At 37.1% G+C, this 23,879-nt stretch overlaps 1 long non-coding RNA gene across 1 annotated transcript; it reads right to left on the bottom strand.

Annotated features, from left to right (window-relative positions):
- Positions 1–550: 550 nt before the first annotated feature.
- Positions 551–4,287, bottom strand: LOC118893333. Its single transcript, XR_005019453.1, has 3 exons — positions 4,105–4,287; positions 1,653–1,767; positions 551–670 (listed from the first exon to the last, which is right to left on the bottom strand). It is a non-coding gene; the product is annotated as an uncharacterized LOC118893333 (long non-coding RNA).
- Between the last annotated feature and the right edge of the window lie 19,592 nt (positions 4,288–23,879).

Here is a 23,879-nt window from a genome sequence, read left to right as displayed (position 1 = left end):
TTTTTAAATTATTTATTTATTTATTTATTTTATTTATTTATGGCTGTGTTGGGTCTCCATTTCTGTGCAAGGGCTTTCTCCAGTTGCGGCAAGTGGGGACCACTCTACATCGCGGTGCGCGGGCCTCTCACCATTGCGGCCTCTCTTGGTGCAGAGCACAGGCTCCAGACGCGCAGGCTCAGTAGTTGTGGCTCATGGGCCTAGTTGCTCCACGGCATGTGGGATCCTCCCAGACCAGGGCTCGAACCCACGTCCCCTGCATTGGCAGGCAGACTCCCAACCACTGCGCCACCAGGGAAGCCCCCCTAATATTCTTTTTGATCAAAATACTTTTCAGTTTAAATATTTCAATGTGAATAATGTTAAATGTTAATATAATTATTTTAAAGAGATTTTAAGGGCACATGGTTGACAGATTTAGAAAATATCTTTTCTTTTCGTAGACCAGGTTATTGCCAATGAATACTGAAATATGTAAGTTACTGGATGCTTGATGAATATCTGTAGCTATTGGGATCTGTGTTTATAGGACTTACCTTAAGATCACCCATTGCAGTGTAGTATCATCAACTCTCATCTATTTTTTTTTCTAGGGATTTTTCCTGTCCAAAGATAGATTCCAGCAAATTGAATTTAGAGATGTCCTTGACCAGAGAGTCCTGCAATGATACTATTTTAATAGAAAGTAGTTTATTGTTATTAGAAAAATTACCAAGAATATTTACTATAGGATCTACATTTCTTCTCACTTCAAATATGTTGTACAAAGAATATAATTCGGTTAGAGATGGGAAGTTGTCTGGGTGTCCTCAAAACCCAATACTAATTTAGCTCCTAGCTTAGCTATCTAACAACTCCCACTACTATGGCATTCACTTATGTATACTGGTGGTCCATCAGTCTTGCAGAATTCCATCATCATCATATGAGACGGCATTCACTGAAATAGATTATGCCAATCAGTTCAACCTTGTAAACTTCCCATTTTCCCACTGAATCTGACTTCATATTGATTTCCTCTCACAACAACCTGTCTTTCTTATAAATAGAATATTAGTTTTCATTAAAAAAACAAATAAAACAACAGCTATACGACAATGGGATGAAATGGAATGAGGGAGAAGAAGAGCTTATGACATTTAGTATCTTTTGACATTCTTCCTAACTGAATGCTTTGGATCTCATTCTTTAGTTGAGGGATGCTTCAAAAGAAACCATAGCACACACTAGTTTTTAGAATAATAACAATAGCAAGTCAATATTTAGAGATAAAACTTCTTAATGTACAGAAATGTGGGACACTATGATATGTCTGGGAATCCAGGACCATGAGAATTTTGGTTGTGTTGAAACATAGGATATGTGGGGAATATTTGTGAAAGATGAGGCTTTAAAATGGTGTGAAGGCCAAGTCATGAAAGGTCCGGATCCACTCTAAAGAAGTTGGATTTTATCCATCTGCAATGGGGGACTGCTGAGGGCATTAAGTAGAGAAATTATATAAACACCAGAAAGCTCACTTGCACTTGCAATGATAAAACTGTAAGCCAGAGCTTTGTTATCATCAGACCTATAGCAGCATGGGATTTGGAAACTCAGCACTCCATTCTGGATCCATGTGTTATTTAACTAAAGGACTAGGGGACTCTCACCTCTAAAACATTGATACCCAGCTTGGCACATGGAGATGGCTGATTTGGTTGAAGATGAGAATGCTTGGCTGCATTGGAGTCTACCAATGGAGTTCTGCTCCTTTTTCTGGGGCTCCTAGAGCCAACAGAAATCAGTTGAAATCAGGTCAAGTTATCATCAGTGAACTAAAATCACAAGAGTGGTTAATCAACTGTTGTCAAGAGAAAATCCTAAGTCAACCATATGGGAAAATGAGGCTTATGAATCATAGCACCAGCTTGGCTTCAGCCCTCAGGCAAATGAAACTAAATCAGTAAAAATATATTCAGTAGAAACATGACTTGTTCTAATTCTGTCTAAGGCACCTCAGTTCTAGAAGCAGAGCACCCTCCACAGACCTAAAGAGAACAACTTTTTTTCTACCCCTGGAGTCAGACTGCAGGTTCAATGTGTTGGCCTGACTCTTTCCAACTGTGTAAATATTGGACAAGTAACTTAAATGCTCTAGTCCTCATTTTTTGCATCTTAAAAAAATTAAAAGTAAAACTGCCCAAATCTGCCTCAGAGGGCTTGTAAACTCCCTTGTAAGGGACGCTGTCTATCACCTGTACAGCTGAGTCCCTACTGAATAGCACAGAATCAGGCACATGGCAGGCATCTAATGGATGTTTGTGGAAGTTATGAATGAGTAAGTGAGGAGATCTAAATGCTGTAAGTACATCATGAAAATGCTTTGTAAGCCAGAGAATGCCATATGTATGGTGATATTATGATGCTTCACATTCTAAGCTCACTAAAAATCTACTAATGTTCACATCAAAAGTATATCACATATAAAAGATCTCCAATCACTTTTCCCCTAACACCAAAAAGAAAGAGCTAAACTAATTGTCACTTATTATTTTTTAGACCACAGTGTGCATTTTTTCTGTCATTCTTTATAACAATTCTAAGAAGTAGGAACTATCATTAGCCCAATTTATAGATGAGGAAATCCAGCCTGAGGTAGGCTAAGTAAATTCCCCAAGATAACACTGCAATAAGAGGTGGCGTCAAGACTCAATCCCAGGTTGGTCTGCTCCAAAGAACATGATCCATTCTACTTCTCAAATGAAAACCTTAGACTTTCCTTTTATTCTAAAAAGTATTGTAGTTTAAAACAAAATCAAACGCCAAGCTGTCAGGTCCTACTGAGTCTACTCGGTGGAATAAGTCTACTTGGTGAAAATGGAATTACTGAATTAAATCGGGCATCATATTTAATTCAGTAGATGTCTTTTCAACCCCCAAACACTACAATTCTATTAACACTGTTTCTTTCTAAGGACACAATTTATTTGGCTTCATCTACATAAAATCAATATAGGAGGAAAGGTTGGATTCTTCATTCACAGACCTGGGTTTCAATCACTTTTTGTATGCAATTCCACTTTTTAATCTATTACTTTTCATTTGTAAAGCATAAAATTCTCCTTAAACAATCAACATCCTTCTCTAGAAGATGGTAGTTTGTTATTTATGCAATAACTTAATATATTTTTGATGCTTTTAGAAGTTGGAGGCATTATCCTAAGAAAAATGTAAAAAATACTGCCTAAAGGTCTAAGTAAAGTGTTATCATATTACAGTGAAAAGAAATGTAAAGTAGTTGAAGTCAAGCAAAAGGGAAGGTCATTATAAGTAAACAGGGGAAATTCCTGGATGCCTTTTGCCAGAATTACTGCTTGGTTCACCCATTGTCTCTGTCTTTGCTTGTCCTTTCTTGTTTCTTACTCTTCTCCTGTCTTCTCTCCTCTCTGCTCCTATCTCAACTCATCCTTTACGCACAGCCAGCTGTGCCTCAGGGGAACCTCAGCTCCTGCACCAGTCTCCCCCAAACCAACTTACTCAGTATTGGAGATATTATTTCAAAACCGTGGGAAAGGTGATCTAGTCAAGGACCCACTCTGTTCCACTCTGGTCAGGGCGGTTGGATTGCCATATTGCCTGTGATATTTACTGACATATACTGGCTCTCTAACAAAGGGTATAGGCCAAAAGAGGATAACTGATACTCTAATGTAAGAGGATGGCTCTTCTGAAAATACAACACAAATGGGAACATTATTAAAAGAATGATTAGCAACTCTGTGAAAGGAATGTCTGAGAATGTCATATCCATATGTGCATCAAAGGAGATGGAATCTCAATTTTCAACTTCAAACACAAAATTAATTTCTATAAAATATTAAGTTCATGTATAAGTTCATGAAGAACCAATACACATTATCCCTTCGATACATTTGTTTTTAGTATAGGCTAAAAGTACATTATCCCCAAACAGTTCTCTGAATAATGAGAATACTATAGTGTTACTAAATTAATTTGGGTTATTTGATTGCTTTACAAAAATATTGGAAGGAAATATTACCTGAAAATAAAAGTACTATAAATATTTTAAATTTATAATTGGTATGGACTTTTATAACATACCCTTACTTATAGTTCAGTTGATCACAGTTCAATTAAACCTTTTATAAGCCATTGAAGTCTGTTTATCTATTAGCATCCAAACATATCATCAAGAGAAATGAGAGCTCATCTAACTATTGTCATTAAATATTTCTGTCTTCTTTTATCCCTTAGCATCTCTGTGCTTCATTTCCTTCATCTGTCAAATGGAGATCCATCCATCTGAAAAAAAAAAAAAAAACACCTTATTTTGAATACTTATTTTGAATAGGTACAAAGTATGGCACTACTAGTTACTGAGGGGTGTGCCTGGCTTGAACATTTCTCAGGCAACTTCTTGAGGGTCAAAGGAGCTGAAAGATGTAATGAATTGGAAAAGAATAAATTGTAATATACACACATGATATTGTTATTTTCTACTTTTGGATCCTGTAGAGTATCCAAGGAAACATAAAAGTCTTTTGGTCTTCCGGGCAACTAAAAATGGAAAGCTGCCACAGGAAGAATCCACTGCACAAATAGTGATTAATATGAAATAGCTAATTAGACTGAGCCCCTGGAGAAAGTACAAAAAGCTGAGAGATGGAGAGGTGCATATTGCTCTGTTTGTTCTACCAAAATGAAAGCCTTCTCCTGTTTACATTTCTTCTTATTAATATGCTACGCGGACTACAGCAGATCCCATTTTATTCTGTTTGCAGGGCTATGAGAAGGTGACTCAGGGGCACCTAATGAAGAATGACAAGCACCTAATATCAGTCAAATGTTTCATTATTACTTTTACATTAATCTCCCCTTCTGCAAAGATTAGTCAATGCGCTTAACTGGAAAAACTAGGAGGAAATATGGACAGCATGGAGATCAAATTAATCCTGGCCTTTTGAACACAAGTAAAGAATTTGGATGAATACTGAAAAAGGTAGTAAAACAGGATTCCATTTGAACAAGAGCAATTTAACCACCACACAAAGCAGAATAGTCTGTGCATTTGGGCATCTATGGCTTCAATTGAACTCAGGAAGAACTGAGTGCTTTATAGATTGTGTGAGTCTTAGCTCAAGTCTGAACTGGCAAATAGAAAGTCCTGTACTTCCAGGTTGTATTATAAACTCAGAGTCCAGCCTCCGCCTCCCCCCCCCCCCACCGCCTTTTAAAAGAAGTTTTCTGGATTATTTCTAGAAACATCTCTCAAGCACAGGAAGTAGACTTTCAGCAATTATCCATGCTCCCTGGACAGAAATTTCTCTGCTCCTCCTCTGAGTTCTTCTATCAGAGAAGTCCGGGGAGTTCTTCCAAGCTTAGACCATGGAGACAGCTTCCTGAGAACCGGGAAGAGAGGTGGGATAGAGTGAGCTCCATTTATCCACCTGAACCAGAGAAAGAAACTGTTTTCCTGTAAACTTGATCCAGTTTCTTTCGCACACTCACCAGTCATCTTCTGCCTAAATTGGCAAGGAGTGTTAAGTGGAAAGAACGCCATTATCATAGCCATTTATTGAACTCTTGCTATTTGCTAGACACTGAAGTAAAGGGGTTTACATTAATGATTTGATTTAGCCTTCAAATGGCATCAGTATATTTTTATTTTATAGATAAGGAGATTCAGCCTTTGTGCAGAAACCCTGGATGTTGAAGTAAAACGTGATTACTCAGGCAGAATTAAGTCCTTTTGGGACAGACGATAAAGATTCCAGTAGCAAGACATCTCTCCAAATAAAGCTGTCTTAGCCTCCCTGAATCTACCCTGTAAAATGAATCTAGATAGTTATGGTGCTGTACTGGGAAACGGATTTTAATTTTGAAGTAAACGAAGTCTTTATAAAGTCAGCCATCTCTCTCCTAATACAACACTATATGTTACATTCAAAACATGGGCATTACTATGCATCCAACAAAATCTTCTAGTTTCCCCTAGTCAGATGATCCTTTTTTAATTGTTGCTAGTCAGGACCAATGGGCCAGTATTACAGGGGGAGAAGTATAACTTTTTTTTTTTATACAACTTTCACATTCATATAGTCTGACTCTAAAATGGATTCTTTAAACCCTTGCCATGTAACCTGCGGTCCAGGAATTAGTAGCATTGTCATCACCTTGTAATCTGCTAAAAAGGAAGAATTTCAAACTCTGCTCTAGGCCTACTGCATCATAATCTGCATTTTAACAAGATACCCACATAATTAGTATGCACATAAGAATTTAGTGGCATTGCTTTATGCCATCATTTCATTGGTGTTCAATCCTGGCTGGGTATCATAATCATTTTGGAGTTTTGTAAACCTACAGTCTTGCCAACCTCACTTTGGGGTGAGATTGGGGATACATAGGTTTGCTAAACTCCACTAGGGATTTTGATATTTAGCCAAAGTTAGTTTTGACCTCAGCCTTTGCGATTATCTAGGTAGGTAACAGAGACCTGGGCCAAGGATGGAGAAACATCTCTCAAAGGTTGGGAACACTCTCTGGGTACAGTTTAAGATGGCAACAGCAGAAAGTCTTGTATTCTCTCCTGGGAGAGAAATTAAAGAATTTCTCCACTGAATTTTAAAGGTGGTAAACCTTTCCAAAACCATTCTGTTTCTTCCTTTATCATATTCTCCCTCTTTTACCAAACTCTATCTACTCACCCTCCATTCACCATGAGAAAGAATAAGCAAGAAAGAGTATATAAAAATGAGAGATTCTCTTTCTTTTTTGTCCTCAATTCTGCTTCTGGGGAAGGAATGGAGCCAATAAAGATTGGGAAAACATTCTCCCCTATCTTCCTTTATGCTTTATAAGGCTACTTCATGTTCTTTTCTCACTAACCAACAAATGTCTAAACCTTTTGCCTTTTATGTGTCCTGACTTTATCTTATTATCTTTATTGATAATCTCTTTGGCCCAGAACATATTTTGGGAAAGTGAACATTTCAAAAGTGGGGTGTTCAGCAATTAAACCCTTCTACTGTCTTCAAGGCAGCAGAGCTAAAATGTGTTTGTTGAAATAACCATGGAATATGAATACATTAATTCATAAACCCACGTCTAAGCATATAAACAGGCTTCTCCTGGGTTATGTATTGTATTTGTGTCTTTGGCCATTTGTAAGCACTTAATGTTGAATCTTCTTTCCCAGAACTACCTTATAAGTCTCTTCTTACTTGTTCACCTAAAGAACAGAGAGGAAGTACTTAAAAGAAAGAGGAAGTAGTAGAGATGCTTTGCTTTGGCAACCATACCTTCAATATTTTGTTTTTCTCCCACCCTTACAAATTATCTCTTGGCAATGTTTATATTAATAGCTATCGTTTTAATAATGTTTATTTTTTGGCACCGTGTGTTTCAGGGCCACTAGGCATCTGCACAAAATTTACTAAACAAAACGACAAAATTAACCAAATAAGACAATAAGTCCAAATAAAGAGTGCATAAGCCTAGAGCAGAGATTAAAGTAATACAGGCAAACATAATACTGACTTGCCCCTAACAATGAAGTATTGAAGCAGTAATATTTGGGGGATGCAGCTGTTCACTTGAGCATGGCACTTTGCAGGCTGCTGGGCAGGGATGCCATTATCAAGATCTTCATTTGAGGATTATATCTATTCTCTTCTTAGGGCAATTTACTTCTTTAATAGACAGACTTCTTCAGTGAACACAAGGCTACCACTTAGACAAAATGTTTGGATGGATTTGAGATTGTGTCAGTGCTGTTCCAATTCCAACACTGTCACTCTCTGTCTATCACCAGAGATTCAATATTTTTCATCATCTATAAAATAGTAACTATATCATTTAGCATTGCTGTGAGAAGTTAATGACATTATTTATGAAAAGTCATGGTCCAGTAAACACTCTATAGATAAAACCTATTATCAGTATTGCCACTGATTTTTCTTTTCCTTCAAATAGGTTTATTTTACAATGAACAATAAGTAACAGAGGAACATTTCCAAAAGTCTTTCATAGAGCTTCCTAATTTAAACTTAAGTCACAGGTACCTTTGCTCAAACTAAAAAAATTAAACCACCACATTAAAATAAATTTCAGGAAAGTTCAGAAATTACCATTCTTTTATCTTTTATTCCAATAGGACTCACAGATAGAAATAACGCAATCAAAAAGGACACCTATGGCAAATAATTGCACCAATAAGATTTATTTTTAAAAATCAGTGGGATGGAGATTACATGAGTATATGTATTTGTAAATATTCAGTGAACTGTTCTCTTCAAATGGGTACATTTCATTGCATGTAAATTTTTGTTAACATCTTTATTGGAGTATAATTGCTTTACATTGTTGTGTTACTTTCTGCTGTATAACAAAGTGAATCAGCTATAAGTATACTTATATCCCCATATCCCCTCCCTCTTGTGTCTCCCTCCCACCCCCCTCCCTATCCCACCCCTCTAAGTGGTCAAAAAGCACCGAGGTGATCTCCCTGTGCTATGCGACTGCTTCTCACTAGCTATTGATTTTACATTTGGTAGTGTATATATATCCATGCCACTCTCTCACTTCATCCCAGCTTACCCTTCTCCCTCCCCATGTCCTTAAGTCCATTCTATACGTCTGCATCTTTATTCCTGTCCTGCCTCTAGGTTCTTCAGAACCATTTTGTTTTTAGATTCCAAATATATCTGTTAGCATATGGTATTTGTTTTTCTCTTTCTGACATACCTCACTCTGTATGACAGATTCTAGGTCAATCTACCTCACAACAAATAACTCAATTTCATTTCTTTTTATGACTGAGTAATATTCCATTCTATATATGTTCCACATCATCTTTATCCATTCATCTGTAGATGGACACTTAGGTTGCTTCCATGTCCTGGCTACTGTAAATAGTGCGGCAATGAACATTGTGGTACATGACTCTTTTTGAGTTATGGTTTTCTCAGGGTATATGCCCAGTAGTGGGATTGCTGGGTCGTATGGCACTTTTTAGATTTTTGAGGAACCTCCATACTGTTCTCCATAGTGGCTGTATCAATTTACATTTCCACCAACAGTGTAGCAGGGTCCCTTTTCTCCACACCCTCTCCAGCATTTACTGTTTGTAGATTTTTTGATGATGGCCATTCTGACTGGTGTGAGGTGATAACTCATTGTAGTTTTGATTTGCATTTCTCTAATGATTAGTGATGTTGAACATCCTTTCATGTGTTTGTTGGCAATTGGTATATCTTCTATGGAGAAATACCTATTTAGGTCTTCTGCCCATTTTTGGATTGCATTGTCTGTTTTTTGTTATTGAGCTGCATGAGCTGCTTGTATATTTTGGAGATTAATCCTTTGTCAGTTGCTTCATTTGCAAATATTTTCTCCCATTCTGTGGGTTGTCTTCTTGTTGTGTTTATGGTTTCCTTTGCTGTGCAAAAGCTTTTAAGTTTCATTAGGTCCCATTTGTTTATTTTTGTTTTTATTTCCATTTCTCTAGGAGGTGGGTCAAATGGATCTTGCTGTGATTTATGTCACAGAGTGTTGTGCCTATGTTTTCCTCTAAGAGTTTTATAGTGTCTGGCCTTATATTTAGGTCTTTAATCCATTTTGAGTTTATTTTTGTGTATGGTGTTAGGGAGTATTCTAATTTCATTCTTTTACATGTAGCTGTCCAGTTTTCCCAGCACCACTTATTGAAGAGGCTGTCTTTTTTCCATTGTCTATTCTTGCCTCCTTTATCAAAGATAAGGTGACCATATGTGCATGGGTTTATCTATGGGGTTTTTAACCTGTTCTATTGATCTATGTTTCTGTTTCTGTGCCAGTACCATACTGCCTTGATTACTGTAGCTTTGTCATGTACTCTGAAGACAGGGAGCCTGATTCTTCCAGCTCTGTTTTTCTTTCTCAAGATTGCTTTGGCTATTCAGGGTCCTTTGTGTTTCCATACAAATTGTGAAATTTGTTGTTCTTGTTCTGTGAAAAATGCCATTGGTAGTTTGATAGGGATTGCATTGAATCTGTAGATTGCTTTGGGTAGTATAGTCATTTTCACAATGTTGATTCTTCCAATCCAAGAACATGGTATATCTCTCCATCTGTTTGTATTGTCTTTAATTTCTTTCATCAGTGTCTTATACTTTTCTGCATACAGGTCTTTTGTCTCCTCAGGTAGGGTTATTCCTAGGTATTTTATTCTTTTTGTTGCATTGGTAAATGGGAGTGTTTCCTTAATTTCTCTTTCAGATTTTTCATCATTAGTGTATACGAATGTAAGAGATTTCTGTGCATTAATTTAGTATCCTGTTACTTTACCAGATTCATTTTTTAACTCTAGTAGTTTTCTGGTAACATCTTTAGGGTCTGCAAACAGTGACAGCTTTACTTCTTTTCCAATTTGGATTCCTTTTTTTTTTCTTTTTCTTCCCTGATTGCTGTGGCTAAAACTTCTAAAACTATGTTAAATAATAGTGGTGAAAGTGGGCAGCCTTGTCTTGTTCCTGATCTTAGTGGAAATGGTTTCAGTTTTTCATCACTGAGAACGATGTTGTCTGTGGGTTTGTCATATCTGGACTTTATTATGTTGAGATAAGTTCCCTCTATGCCTACTTTCTGGAGAGTTTTTATCATAAATGGGTGTTGAATTTTGTCAAAAGCTTTTTCTGCATCTATTGAGATGATCATATGTTTTTTCTCCTTCAATTTGTTAATATGGTTTATCACATTGATTGACTTGCATATATTGAAGAATCCTTGCATTCCTGGGATAAAGCCCACTTGATCATGGTGTATGATCCTTTTAAAGTGCTGCTGGATTCTGTTTGCTACCATTTTGTTGAGGATTTTTGCATCTATGTTCATCAGTGATATTGGCCTGTAAGTTTCTTTTTTGTGTGACATCTTTGTCTGGTTTTGGTATCAGGGTGGTGGTGGCCTTGTAGAATGAGTTTGGGAGTGTTCCTCCCTCTGCTATATTTTGGAAGAGTTTGAGAAGGATAGGTTTTAGCTCTTCTCTAAATGTTTAATAGAATTTGCCTGTGAAGCCATCTGGTCCTGGGTTTTTTTCTGTTGGAAGGTTTTTAATTACAGCTTCAATTTCAGTGTTTGTGATTGGTCTGTTTACATTCTCTATTTCTTCCTGGTTCAGTCTTGAAAGCTTGTGTTTTCTAAGAATTTGCCCATTTCTTCCACGTTGTCCATTTTGTTGGCATATATTTACTTGTAGTAATCTTTCATGATCCTCTGTATTTCTGCAGTGTCAGTTGTTAATTCTCCTTTTTCATTTCTAATTCTGTTGGTTTGAGTCTTCTCCCTTTTTTTCTTGATAAATCTGGCTAATGGTTTATCAATTTTGTTTATCTTCTCAAAGAACCAGCTTTTAGTTTTATTGATGTTTGCTATTGTTTCCTTCATTTCTTTTTCATTTATTTCTGATCTGATCTTTATGATTTCCTTCCTTCTGCTAACTTTAGGGTTTTTTTGTTCTTCTTTCTCTAATTGCTTTAGGTGTAAGGTTAGGTTGTTTCATTGAGATGTTTCTTGTTTCTTGAGTTAGGATTGTATTGCTATAAACTTCCCTCTTAGAACAGCTTTTGCTGCATCCAGTAGGATTTGGATTGTTGTTTTTTCATTGTCATTTGTTTCTAGGTATTTTTTGAGTACCTCTTTGATTTCTTCAATGATCTCTTGGTTATTTAGTAGCATATTGTTTAGCCCTCATTTGTTTGTATTTTTTAGAGTTATTTTCCTGTAATTGATATCTAGTCTCATAGTGTTGTGGTCGGGAAAGGTACTTGATACGATTTCAATTTCTTAAATTTACCAAGGCTTGATTTGTGACCCAAGATATGATCTATCCTGGATAATATTCCGTGAACACTTCAGAAGAAAGTGTATTCTGTTGTTTTTAGATGGAATGTACTATAAATATCAATTAAGTCCATCTTGTTTAATGTGTCATTTAGAACTTGTGTTTCCTTATTTATTTTCATTTTGTATGATCTTTCCCTTGGTGAAAGTGGTGTGTTAAAGTCCCCTACTATTATTGTGTTACTGTCAATTTCCTCTTTTATTGCTGTTAGCATTTGCCTTATGTATTGAGGTGCTCCTATGTTGGGTGCGTAAATATTTACAATTGTTATATCTTCTTCTTGGATTGATCCCTTCATCATTATGTAGTATCTTTCTTTGTCTCTTGTAGTAGTCTTTATTTTAAAGTCTATTTTGTCTGGTATGAGAATTGTTACTCTAGCTTTCTTTTGATTTCCATTTGCGTGGAATATCTTTTTCCATCCCCTCACTTTCAGTCTATATGGGTCCCTAGGTCTGAAGTTGTACTCTTGTTGACAGCATATATACAGGTCTTATTTTTGTATCCATTCAGCCAGTCTATGTCTTTTGGTGGGACCATTTAATCCATTTATATTTAAGGTAGTTATTGATATGTATGTTCCTATTACTATTTTCTTTATTGTTTTGGGTTTGTTATTGTAGGTCTTTTCCTTCTCTTGTGTTTCCTGCCTAGAGAAGTTCCTTCAGCATTTGTTGTAAAGCTGGTTTGGTGGTGCTGAATTCTCTTAGCTTTTGGTGTCTGTAAAGCTTTTAATTTCTCTGTTGAATCTGAATGAGATCCTTGCTGGGTAGAATAATCTTGGTTTTAGTTTTTTCCCTTTCGTCACTTTAAATATGTCCTGCCACTCCCTTCTGGCTTGCAGAGTTTCTGCTGAAAGATCAGCTGTTAACCTTATGGGGATTCCCTTGTATATTATTTGTTGTTTTTCTGTTGCTGCTTTTAATATGTTTTCTTGGTATTTAATTTTTGATAGTTTGATAATATGTGTCTTGGCGTGTTTCTCCTCGGATGTATCCTGTATGGGACTCTCTGCACTTCCTGGACTTGACTGACTATTTCCTTTCCCATATTAGGGAAGTTTTCATCTATAAAGTCTTCAAATATTTTCTCAGTCCCTTTTTTGCCCTCTTCTTCTTCTGGGACCCCTATAATTCAAATGTTGGTGCGTTTAATGTTGTCCTAGAGGTCTCTAAGACTGTCCTCAATTCTTTTCATTCTTTTTTCTCTATTCTGCTCTGTGGTAGTTATTTCCACTATTTTATCTTCCAGGTCACTTATCCGTTCTTTTGCCTCAGTTATTCGGCTATTGATTCCTTGTAGAGAATTTTAAATTTCATTTATTGTGTTGTTCGTCATTGTTTGTTTGTTCTTTAGTTCTTCTAGGTCCTTGTTAAACATCTTTTTTATTTTCTCCATTCTATTTCCAAGATTTTGGATCATCTGTACTATCATTACTCTGAATTCGTTTTAAGGTAGATTGCCTATTTCCTCTTCATTTGTTTGGTCTGATGGGTTTTTACCTTGCTCTTTCATCTGCTGTGTATTTCTCTGTCTTCTCATTTTGCTTGACTTACTGTGTTTGGGGTCTCCTTTTAACAGTCTGCAGGTTCGTAGTTCCTGTTGTTTCTGGTGTCTGCCCCCAGTGGGTAAATTTGGTTCAGTGGGTTGTGTAGGCTTCCTGGTCGAGGGGACTGGTGCCTGTGTTCTGGTGGATGAGGCTGGATCTTTTCTTTCTGGTGGGCAGGACCACGTCCTGTGGTGTGTTTTGGGGTGTCTGTGAAGTTATTATGATTTTAGGCAGCCTCTCTGCTAATGGGTGGGTTTGCATTCCTGTCTTGCTAGTTGTTTGGCATGGCTTGTCCAGCACTGTAGCTTGCTTGTCATTGAGTGTAGCTACGTCTTAGCACTGAGACAGAGATATCTGGGGGAGCTCTTGCCGATTGATATTACTTGGGACCAGTACATCTCTGGTGGTCCAATGTCCTGAACTCGGCTCTCCCACCTCAGAGGCTCAGGCCTGTCAGCTGGCCAGAGCAGCGAGACCTTGTCAGCCACGTGGCTTAGAAGTTGTGTATCATCTGCAAATTTTCTTCAACTTTCTCAGCCTTCACTAAAGTCACTGATCAGCACAGACTCTCTCCTTTAATACAGTGCTCTTGGATGAAGAATGTATAAACTACTGACTTTGGGTCTGCATCTTTATTTATTTTCTGAGCAGCAACTACTGGTTTAAATAGAACATTTAGCTCTGGATGTTCTTTCTTCTCAATATTCGATGTATATCCAGAGGAAACAGCTGAACCACCACTCTTGCTACTGTTTTTGTTACTATCATCTGAGGTGACAGTAGAATTGGCAGCAAAATTTCAAGGGTCTGGTGTCAAGGATCCATTTGGAAGCCACGTCAAGCTGATGAGGGTGAGCAAAGGTTTTTGTGGGTGGAAAAGTAATGAAATGATGTGTCAAGGTTCTAAGGACTGGCTGGATTAGCTGAGATATTTATGGGAGGCTGATAGAGCCACACATACGGCAAGAAACTAAATTATACTTTAGAAAACAGGCAAACTATTCAATATTGAAAATATTTTTAATAATGGAAAGACAGAATTGTAGGATGTCTAATGTTCTTTTTAAATTTATTTTCATGTGCTATGATATACCACCTTCCATTATGTCCCAAATCTAACAAAATTCAACCACTCACCCAATGATGATTAGGCTTGCAAGGATTATAGTCAAGTGGAAGGAAAGCCTATAGAAGCAAAATCCAGATGAGCAATAGAAACTCCAGCAGAGGTGGTGAGGTAGGAATACTTCTAATAACTCTCAGATATCCCCTTCCAACTCATCCAACACAACTCTTTGAGTCTTAATGGAGTGCTACTATGTCCCACTCATTTCCCCCCAAAGTCTAGCCTTAGGGTCATTTGGCTTGCAAAGCTTACCTGGGACCCAGGCTAGTACTAAAGTCCCTCAGTACTACTGGGTGCTCTTTTCTGGAAACAGATCCACTGGTTATTTTAGAAGAAATCTTCTACTCTCAGGTGAAGTTAAGTTGCTTTCGCTATGTTTCTAGACTTGTTTCTAGCCCCCTTTTAGGCATGTAACTCTCGATTGTTGGAATCATTTGCTCATCCTTTCCTTCTTACAGTAATGCTTTCTAGGCACCTTCATGGGCCAGACATGGTTCTAGACACTGGGGATGGAGGAGTGAGACTGACCGACATGCTCCTTGTCTTGGAGGTGAGCTGGATATACAGTGGATAACTGAAACCATGACAGTAATTATTCCCGTGGTGCCTCCACTTCCTCACAAACAGAATGGTGTTGCCTGGTTAGAATCATGATTCTTTAACCATATAAGGTATCCTAACATTTTTAAAATACAGTTATTTCAACCTGCCTAATAGCTCTCAGTGGGTGTGGCATATAGAACAATATCTGGCACATACCCACGAATTCTCACAGCCTTGAATGGTGACTATAAGATTTCTTTCTTTTTTCTACTGGTATGCTTCATACTTAGGTGTAGTGAGAAGAATATTAAACTAGGAGTCAGAACTCCTAGGCTCTGTTTTGTCACGTACTGGCTGTATTATCTTAGCTGAGTCAGCTGTGAGCTTTGGTTTTTACATTAGTTGAGGGGAACAATAATACCTGATGGCACACTTCCAAAGACTGGTGTAAAAAACAAATATGTGTGCAAAATCTAATGAATCTTTGTTCACAAACTCAGGTGTGCAAAAATATCAACAACATTTATTTAAATTCGATTCTGTGCCCTCATTCCAGCGGGTTAGTAGAAAATTCAATCTCAGCCATTTTGAGTTTTCCTCTTCCCTATAGTGGTACCAAGGTGTTTCAGCATCACTAAACCATCGGAAGACCCCTTGGGCCATTGAGCCATTCACTCTGATTAATACTGATATGTACCCACTGTCCTACCTCACATGCTCCTTGTTCCCATGCCTCACTAAGGACATGGGGATGCTTGCCAAGGTCTGGGATCCTATGCCAGGTAACAGCCTCCCTTGGTGCATACGTTGACCATCCCATCCATCCACAAGCACCTGCCACTTCCCAGTGAGGGTGATGCTCTCTTTTCCTCCTGCCTTCCTTAGAACACCCAACATCAAAACTTTAATATTCTCAGGACTTTGACCCCCAAATAGGAAGATCTACTGACCTCAAGCAGCGTTTTCTTTGCTTTCTACCCTGAAAAACTGGCTTGAGGCAAGGGGACCCGAAAATACATAGTGCCTGGCAACATGTTCAGAAGACAACAAAGGGAAAAATAGGGAGAACTAATACAAATTCATATATAAATAAATTACCCTGTCAAAGGACATTTAAAATACATAAACTCTGATATAGTCATATGAATATGTGGTAGAATTCACCTCTGAGTCATAGGCACCTTTGCAGAGCAGTAGGTAACTAACCAGAAAAGAGGCACATCTTCTGCTGTTCACAGATGCTGCTCTTTTCCACTGTGGTTCATGCCACGGTCTTTACATTGTGGATTTCAGCTTTGAAGAAGCCTCCAGAGACAGTATAGATCACTGAGTCTTTGATTAAACTCTTCTAAGGTCTAATAGTCTGGAATGTTTCATTATTTTCTTGGCAGGACTTGTGAGTTATTTTTTAGCAGCTGCAGAAAGCAAAACTTGGGAGAAGATGTGTGTCATTGTTCGGGGAACCACAAACAATTGGCCAATTATGATGCTTTTAAAAAGAACATATTCATTAGTAGGTTTAGCTACTTGCTGTGTGGGAGTCTGAGTTTCATTCCCCTACCTCTTCCACTCACCCACCAACATCCACCGAAATGGGCATTTGATAATAAGAACAACTTCCACAAATACAGTGCTTATTCTGTGTCAGCCTTTGTGCCTAGAACTGAAAGAGATTTGAGACACAAAAACCTAGAGGAGAAAAACACATGAAGACAGAGATTAGACTGAAGTGTCTACAATTCAAAGAACACCAAGATTGGTAGACAGCCACCAAAAGCTAGGGGAGGGCCATGAAATGGAAACTTCTTCAGAGCCTCCGGAAGGAACCAATCCTGTCAAGGCCTTGATTAAGGATTTCTAGCTTCTAGAACTGTGAGAGAATAAATTTCTGTTGTGTTAAGCCACCAAATTTGTGCTAATTTGTTACAGCATCCCTGGGAAACTAATAAAACCATTTAATCCTGACAATAACCATGTGATAAGTAATATTATCCCCATTTTACTGAAAAAGAGATTAAAGAGAAGAGTGGTTAAGTAGCTTGTTAGCACCACACAAATTTCAGGTACACAGCTGGAATTCAAACTTGGGGTTAAAGCCTAGCTCTTCTCTATTCTGAAGCCCACACACTTAGCGATTTCACAAAAGCAATTCCCAATAGAGGCTAGGGAATATTTCTTTACCCAGAAGAGCCACTAAAAATAAAGCAGTCCATTTTTCTTGAGACACATAACAGAAGTGAAAACAACTAAATATAATTCCTAGCATGTAAAAATTATTGAAATATAGTTGATTTACAATATTATGTTAGTTTCAGGTATACAGCATAGTGATTCAGTATTTTCACAGGTTAGACTCCATTAAAAAATATTACAAGATAATGGCTATAATTCCCTGTGCTATGCAAAATATCCTTTTTTTTCTCTCCATGTCTATAAAAAATGTTTTATTGAAACACAGTTATACTCCTTTATTTACATTTTACTGTGTCTGCTTTTTGGCTACAATGACTGAGCTGAGTAGATACAACAGAGATCATATGGCAAATCTAAACTATTTACTCTCTGGCCCTTTATACAAGTTTGCCAACCCCTGCTCCAGAAAAGCAGAATTATTATTATTATTATTATTTTTGAAGCATATATGCTGGGAGTTATACTATTATTTTTTTAACATCTTTATTGGAGTATAATTGCTTTACAATTGTGTGTTAGTTTCTGCTGTATAATAAAGTGTATCAGCTATACATATACATATATCCCCATATCTCCTCCCTATTGTGTATCCCTCGCACCCTCCATATCCCACCCCTCTAGGTGGACACAGAGCACCAAGCTGATCTCCCTGAGCTATGTGGCTGCTTCCCACTAGCTATCTATTTTACATTTGGTGGTGTATATATGTCCATGCCACTCTCTCACTTCGTTCTGGCTTACCCTTCCCCCTCCTCGTGTCCTGAAGTCCATTCTCTATGTCTGCGTCTTTATTCCTATCCTGCCCCTAGGTACTTCAGAACCTTTTTTTTTTTTTTTGATTCCATATATATGGTATTTGGAAGCATATGGTATTTTTCTCTTTCTGACTTACTTCACTTTGTATGACAGTCTCTAGGTCCATCCACCTCACTACAAAAAACTCAATTTTGTTTCTTTTTATGGTTTAGTAATATTCTATTGTATATATGTGCCACATCTTCTTTATCCATTCATCTGTCGACGGACACCTAGGTTGCTTCCATGTCCTGGCTATTGTAAATAGTGCTGTAATGAATATTGCGGTACATGACTCTTGATGAATTATGGTTTTCTCGGTATATGCCCAGTAGTGGGATTGCTGGGTCATATGGTAGTTCTATTTTTAGTTTTTAAAGGACCCTCCATACTGTTCTCCATAGTGGCTGTATCAATTTACATTCCGACCAACACTGCAAGAAGGTTCCATTTTCTCTACACCTTCTCCAGCATTTATTGTTTGTAGATTTTTTGATGATGGCCATTCTGACCAGTGTGAGGTGATATCTCATTGTAGTTTTGACTTGCATTTCTCTAATATTTAGTGATGTTGAGCATCCTTTCATGTGTTTGTTGGCAATCTGTATATCTTCTTTGGAGAAATGTCTATTTAGGTCTTCTGCCCAATTTTGGATTGCATTGTTTGTTTTTTTGTTATTGAGCTGCATGAGCTGCTTGTATATTTTGGAGATTAATCCTTTGTCAGTTGCTTCGTTTGCAAATATTTTCTCCCATTCTGAGGGTTGTCTTTTCATTGTGTTTATGGTTTCCTTTGCTGTGCAAAAGCTTTTAAGTTTCATTAGGTCCCATTTGTTCATTTTTGTTTTTATTTCCATTTCTCTAGGAGGTGGGACAGAAAGGATCCTGCTGTGATTTATGTCATGGAATGTTCTGCCTATGTTTTCCTCTAAGAGCTTTATAGTGTCTGCCCTTACATTTAGGTCTTTAATCCATTTAGTGTTTATTTTTGTGTATGGTGTGAGGAAGTGTTCTAAATTCATTCTTTTACATGTAGCTGTCCAGTTTTCCCAGCACCACTTATTGAAGAGGCTGTTTTTACTCCATTGTATATTCGTGCCTCCTTAATCAAAGATAAGGTGACCATATGTGCACGGATTTATCTCTGGGCTTTTTAACCTGTTCCATTGATCTATATTTCTGTGTTTGTGCCAGTACCATACTGTTTTGATTACTGTAGCTTTGTAGTATAGTCTGAAGTCAGGGAGCCTGATTCCTCTAGCTCCATTTTTCTTTCTCAAGATTGCTTTGGCTATTCAGGGTCTTTTGTGTTTCCATACAAATTGTGAAATTTTTTATTCTTGTTCTGTGAAAAATGCCATTGGTCATTTCATAGGGATTGCATTGAATCTGTAGATTGCTATGGATAGTATAGTCCTTGTCACAATGCTGATTCTTCCAATCCAAGAACATGCTATATCTCTCCATCTGTTTATATCATCTTTAATTTCTTTCATCAGTGTCTTATAGTTTTCTGCATAGAGGTCTTTTGTCTCCTTAGGTAGGTTTATTCCTAGATATTTTATTCTTTTTGTTGCAATGGTAACGGGAGTGTTTTCTTAATTTCACTTTCAGATTTTTCGTCATTAGTGTATAGAAATGCAAGAGATTTCTGTGCATTAATCTTGTATCCTGCTACTTTACCAAATTCATTGATTAGCTCTAGTAGTTTTCTGGTAGCATCTTTAGGATTCTCTATGTATAGTATCATGTCATCTGCTAACAGTGACAGCTTTACTTCTTTTCTGATTTGGATTACTTTTATTTCTTTTTCTTCTCTGATTGCTGTAGATAAAACTTCCAAAACTATGTTGAGTAATAGTGGTGAGAGTGGGCAACCTTATCTTGTTCCTGATCTTAGTGTAAATGGTTTCCGTTTTTCACCATTGAGAATGATGTTGGCTGTGGGTTTGTCATATATGGCCTTTATTATGTTGAGGTACATTCCATCTATGCCTACTCTCTGGAGGGTTTTTATCATAAATGAGTATTGAATTTTGTTGAAAGCTTTTTCTGCATCTATTCAGATGATCATATGGTTTTTCTCCTTCAATTTTTTAATATAGTTTATCACATTGATTGACTTGAGTATATTGAAGAATCCTTGCATTCGTGAGATAAATCCCACTTGATCATGGTGTATGATCCTTGTAAAGAGCAGCTGGATTCTGTTTGCTACTATTTTGTTGAGGATTTTTGCATCTAAGTTCATCAGTGATATTGGCCTGTAGTTTTCTTTATTTGTGACATCTTTGGTTTTGGTATCAGGGTGATGACGGCCACATAGAATGAGTTTGGGAGTTTTCTTTCCTCTGCAAATTTTGGAACAGTTTGAGAGGATGGGTGTTAGCTCTTCTCTAAATGTTTGATAGAATTCACCAGTGAAGCTATCTGGTCCTGGACATTTGTCTGTTGGAAGATTTTTATTCACAGTTTCAATTTCATTAATTGTGATTGGTCTGTTCATATTTTCTATTTCTTCTTGGTTCAATCTTGGGAAGATATACCTTTCTAAGAATTTGTCCACTGCTTCCCGGTTGTCCATTTTATTGGCATATAGTTGCTTGTAGTAATTCGTCATGATTCTATGTATTTCTGCAGTGTCAGTGGTCACTTCTCCTTTTTCCTTTCTAGTTCTGTTGGTTTGAGTCTTCTCCTTTTTTTTCTTGATGAGTCTGGCAGTGGTTTATGAATTTCCTTTATCTTCTCAAAGAACCAGCTTTTAGTTTTATTGATGTTTGCTATTGTTCCCTTCATTTCTTTTTCATTTATTTTTTATTTGATCTTTATGATTTCTTTCCTTCTGCTAACTTTGGGGTTTTTTTGATCTTCTTTCTCTAATTGCTTTAGGTGTAACATTACATTGTTTATTTGAGATGTTTCTTGTTTCTTGAGGTAGGTATGTATTGCTATAAACTTCCCTCTTAGAACTGCTTTTGTTGCATCCCATAGGTTTTGGGTTGTCATGTTTTCATTGTCACTTGTTTCTAGGTATTTTTTGATTTCCTCTTGGATTTCTTCAGTGATCTCTTGGTTATTAAGTAGTGTATTGTTTAGCCTCCATGTGTTTGTATTTTTAAGATTTTTTTCCTGTACTTGATATCTAGTTTCATAGTGTTGTGGTTGGAAAAGGTACTTGATATGATTTCAGTTTTCTTAAATTTCCCAAGGCTTCATTGGTGACCCAAGATATGATCTATCCTGGAGAATGTTCCATGAGCACTTGAGAAGAAAGTGTATTGTGTGATTTTTCAATGGAATGTTCTATAAATATCAATTAAGTCCATCTTGTTTAATTTTTCATTTAAAGCTTCTGTTTCCTTATTTATTTTCATTTTGGTTGATGTGTCCATTGGTGAAAGTGGGGTGTTAAAGTCCCCAACTATTATTGTGTTACTCTCAATTTCCCCTTTTATGGCTGTTAGCATCTGCCTTATGTATTGAGGTGCTCCTATGTTGGGTGCATAAATATTTACAATTGTTATATCTTCTTCTTGGATTGATCCCTTCATCATTATGTAGTGTCCCTCTTTGTCTCTTATAATAGTCTTTATTTTAAAGTCTATTTTGTCTGATATGAAAATTGCTACTCTAGCTTTCTTTTGATTTCCATTTGCATGGAATATCTTTTTCCATCCCCTCACTTTCAGTCTGTATGGGTCCCTAGGTCTGAAGTTGTTCTCTTGTTGACAGCATATATATGTGTCTTATTTTTGTATCCATTCATCCAGTCTATGTCTTTTGGTTGGAGCATTTAATCCATTTACATTTAAGGTAGTTATTAATATGTATGTTCCTATTACCATTTTCTTAATTGTTATGGGTTTGTTTTTGTAGGTCGTTTCCTTGTCTTGTGTTTCCTGCCTAGAAAAGTTCCTTTAGCATTTGTTGTAAAGCTGGTTTGGTGGTGCTGAATTCTCTTAGCTTTTGCCTGTCTGTAAAGCTTTTAATTTCTCTGTTGAATCTGATTGAGATCCTTGCTGTGTAGAGTAATATTGGTTGTAGGTTTTTCCCTTTCATCGCTTTAAATATGTCCTGCCACTCCCTTCTGGCTTGCAGAGTTTCTGCTGAAAGATCAACTGTTAACCTTATGGGGATTCCCTTGTATATTATTTGTTGTTTTTCTGTTGCTGCTTTTAATATTTTTTCTTTGTATTTAATTTTTGATAGTTTGATTAATATGTGTCTTGGCATGTTTCTCCTTGGATTTATCCTGTAAGGGATTCGCTGTGCTTCCTGGACTTGATTGACTATTTCCTTTCCCTTCTTAGGGAACTTTTCAACTATAAACTTTTCAAATATTTTCTCAGTCCCTTTCTTTTTCTCTTCTTCTTCTGGGACCCCTGTAATTTGAATGTTCGTGCGTTTAGTGTTGTCCCAGAGGTCTCTGAGACTCTCCTCAATTCTCTTCATTCTTTTTTCTTTATTTTGCTCTGCAGTAGTTATTTCCACTATTTTATCTTCCAGGTCACTTGTCTGTTCTTCTGCCTAAGTTATTCTGCTATTGATTCCTTCTAGAGAATTTTTAATTTCAATTAATGTGTTGTTCATTTTTTGTTTGCTCTTTAGTTCTTCTAGGTCCTTGTTAAACATTTCTTGTATTTTCTCCATTCTATTTCCAAGATTTTGAATCATCTTTACTATCATTACTCTGAATTCTTTTTCAGGTAGACTGCCTATTTCCTCTTCATTTGTTTGGTCTGGTGGGTTCCTACCTTGCTGCTTCATCTGCTGTGTATTTCTCTGTTTTCTCATTTTGCTTGACTTACTCTGTTTGGGGTCTCCGTTTTGGAGGCTGCAGATTTGTAGCTCCCATTGTTTTTGGTGTCCTCCCCCTAGTTGGTAAGGTTGGTTCAGTGCATTGTGTAGGCTTCCTGGTGGAGGGGAGTGGTGCCTGTGTTCTGGTGGATGAGGCTGGATCTTGTCTTTCTTATGGGCAGGACCTCATCCGGTGGTGTGTTCTGGGGTGTCTGTGAACTTATTATGATTTTAGGCAGCCTCTCTGCTAATGGGTGGGCTTGTGTTTCTGTCTTGCTAGTTTTTTTGGCATACAGTGTCCAGCACTGTAGCTTACTTGTCATTGAGTGGATCTGGGTCTTACCTTTGAGATGGAGATCTCTGGGAGAGCTTTCGCTCTTTGATATTATGTGGTGCCGGGAGGTCTCTGGTGGAGTAATGTCCTGAACTCGGCTCTCCCATCTCAGAGGCTCAGGCCTGACACCCAGCCAGAGAACCAAGACCCAGTCAGCCATGTGGCTCAGAAGAAAAGGGAGAGAAAAAAGAAAGAAAGAAAGAAAAATAGAAACATAAAATAAATAAAGTTATTAAAATTAAAAAATATATATTATTAAAAATAAAAAAATGAAAAAGTAATAAAGGAAAGAAAGAAGACAGCAACTAAACCAAGAAACAAATCCACCAATGATAACTAGTGCTGAAAACTATACTTAAAAAAAAAAAGAAAAAAAAACAGAACTCTAGGACAAATGGTAAAAGCAAAGCTATACAGACAATATCACACAAAGATGCATACCCATACACACTCACAAAAAGAGAAAAAGGAAAAAAATATATATATATAAAAGGAAGAGTGCAACAAAATCAATAAACAAATCAATAAACAAATCTACCAATGAAAATAAGCTCTAAATACTAAACTAAGAGAAACAGAAAACCAGAAACAAATTAGATGCAGAAAGCAAACCCCAAGTCTACAGTTGCTCCCAAAGTCCACCGCCTCAATTTTGGGA

The sequence above is a fragment of the Balaenoptera musculus genome, chromosome 3 (assembly GCF_009873245.2).
Source record: "Balaenoptera musculus isolate JJ_BM4_2016_0621 chromosome 3, mBalMus1.pri.v3, whole genome shotgun sequence".
NCBI classification, from domain to species: domain Eukaryota; kingdom Metazoa; phylum Chordata; class Mammalia; order Artiodactyla; family Balaenopteridae; genus Balaenoptera; species Balaenoptera musculus.
This window is presented reverse-complemented; position numbering and strand designations above follow the sequence as displayed.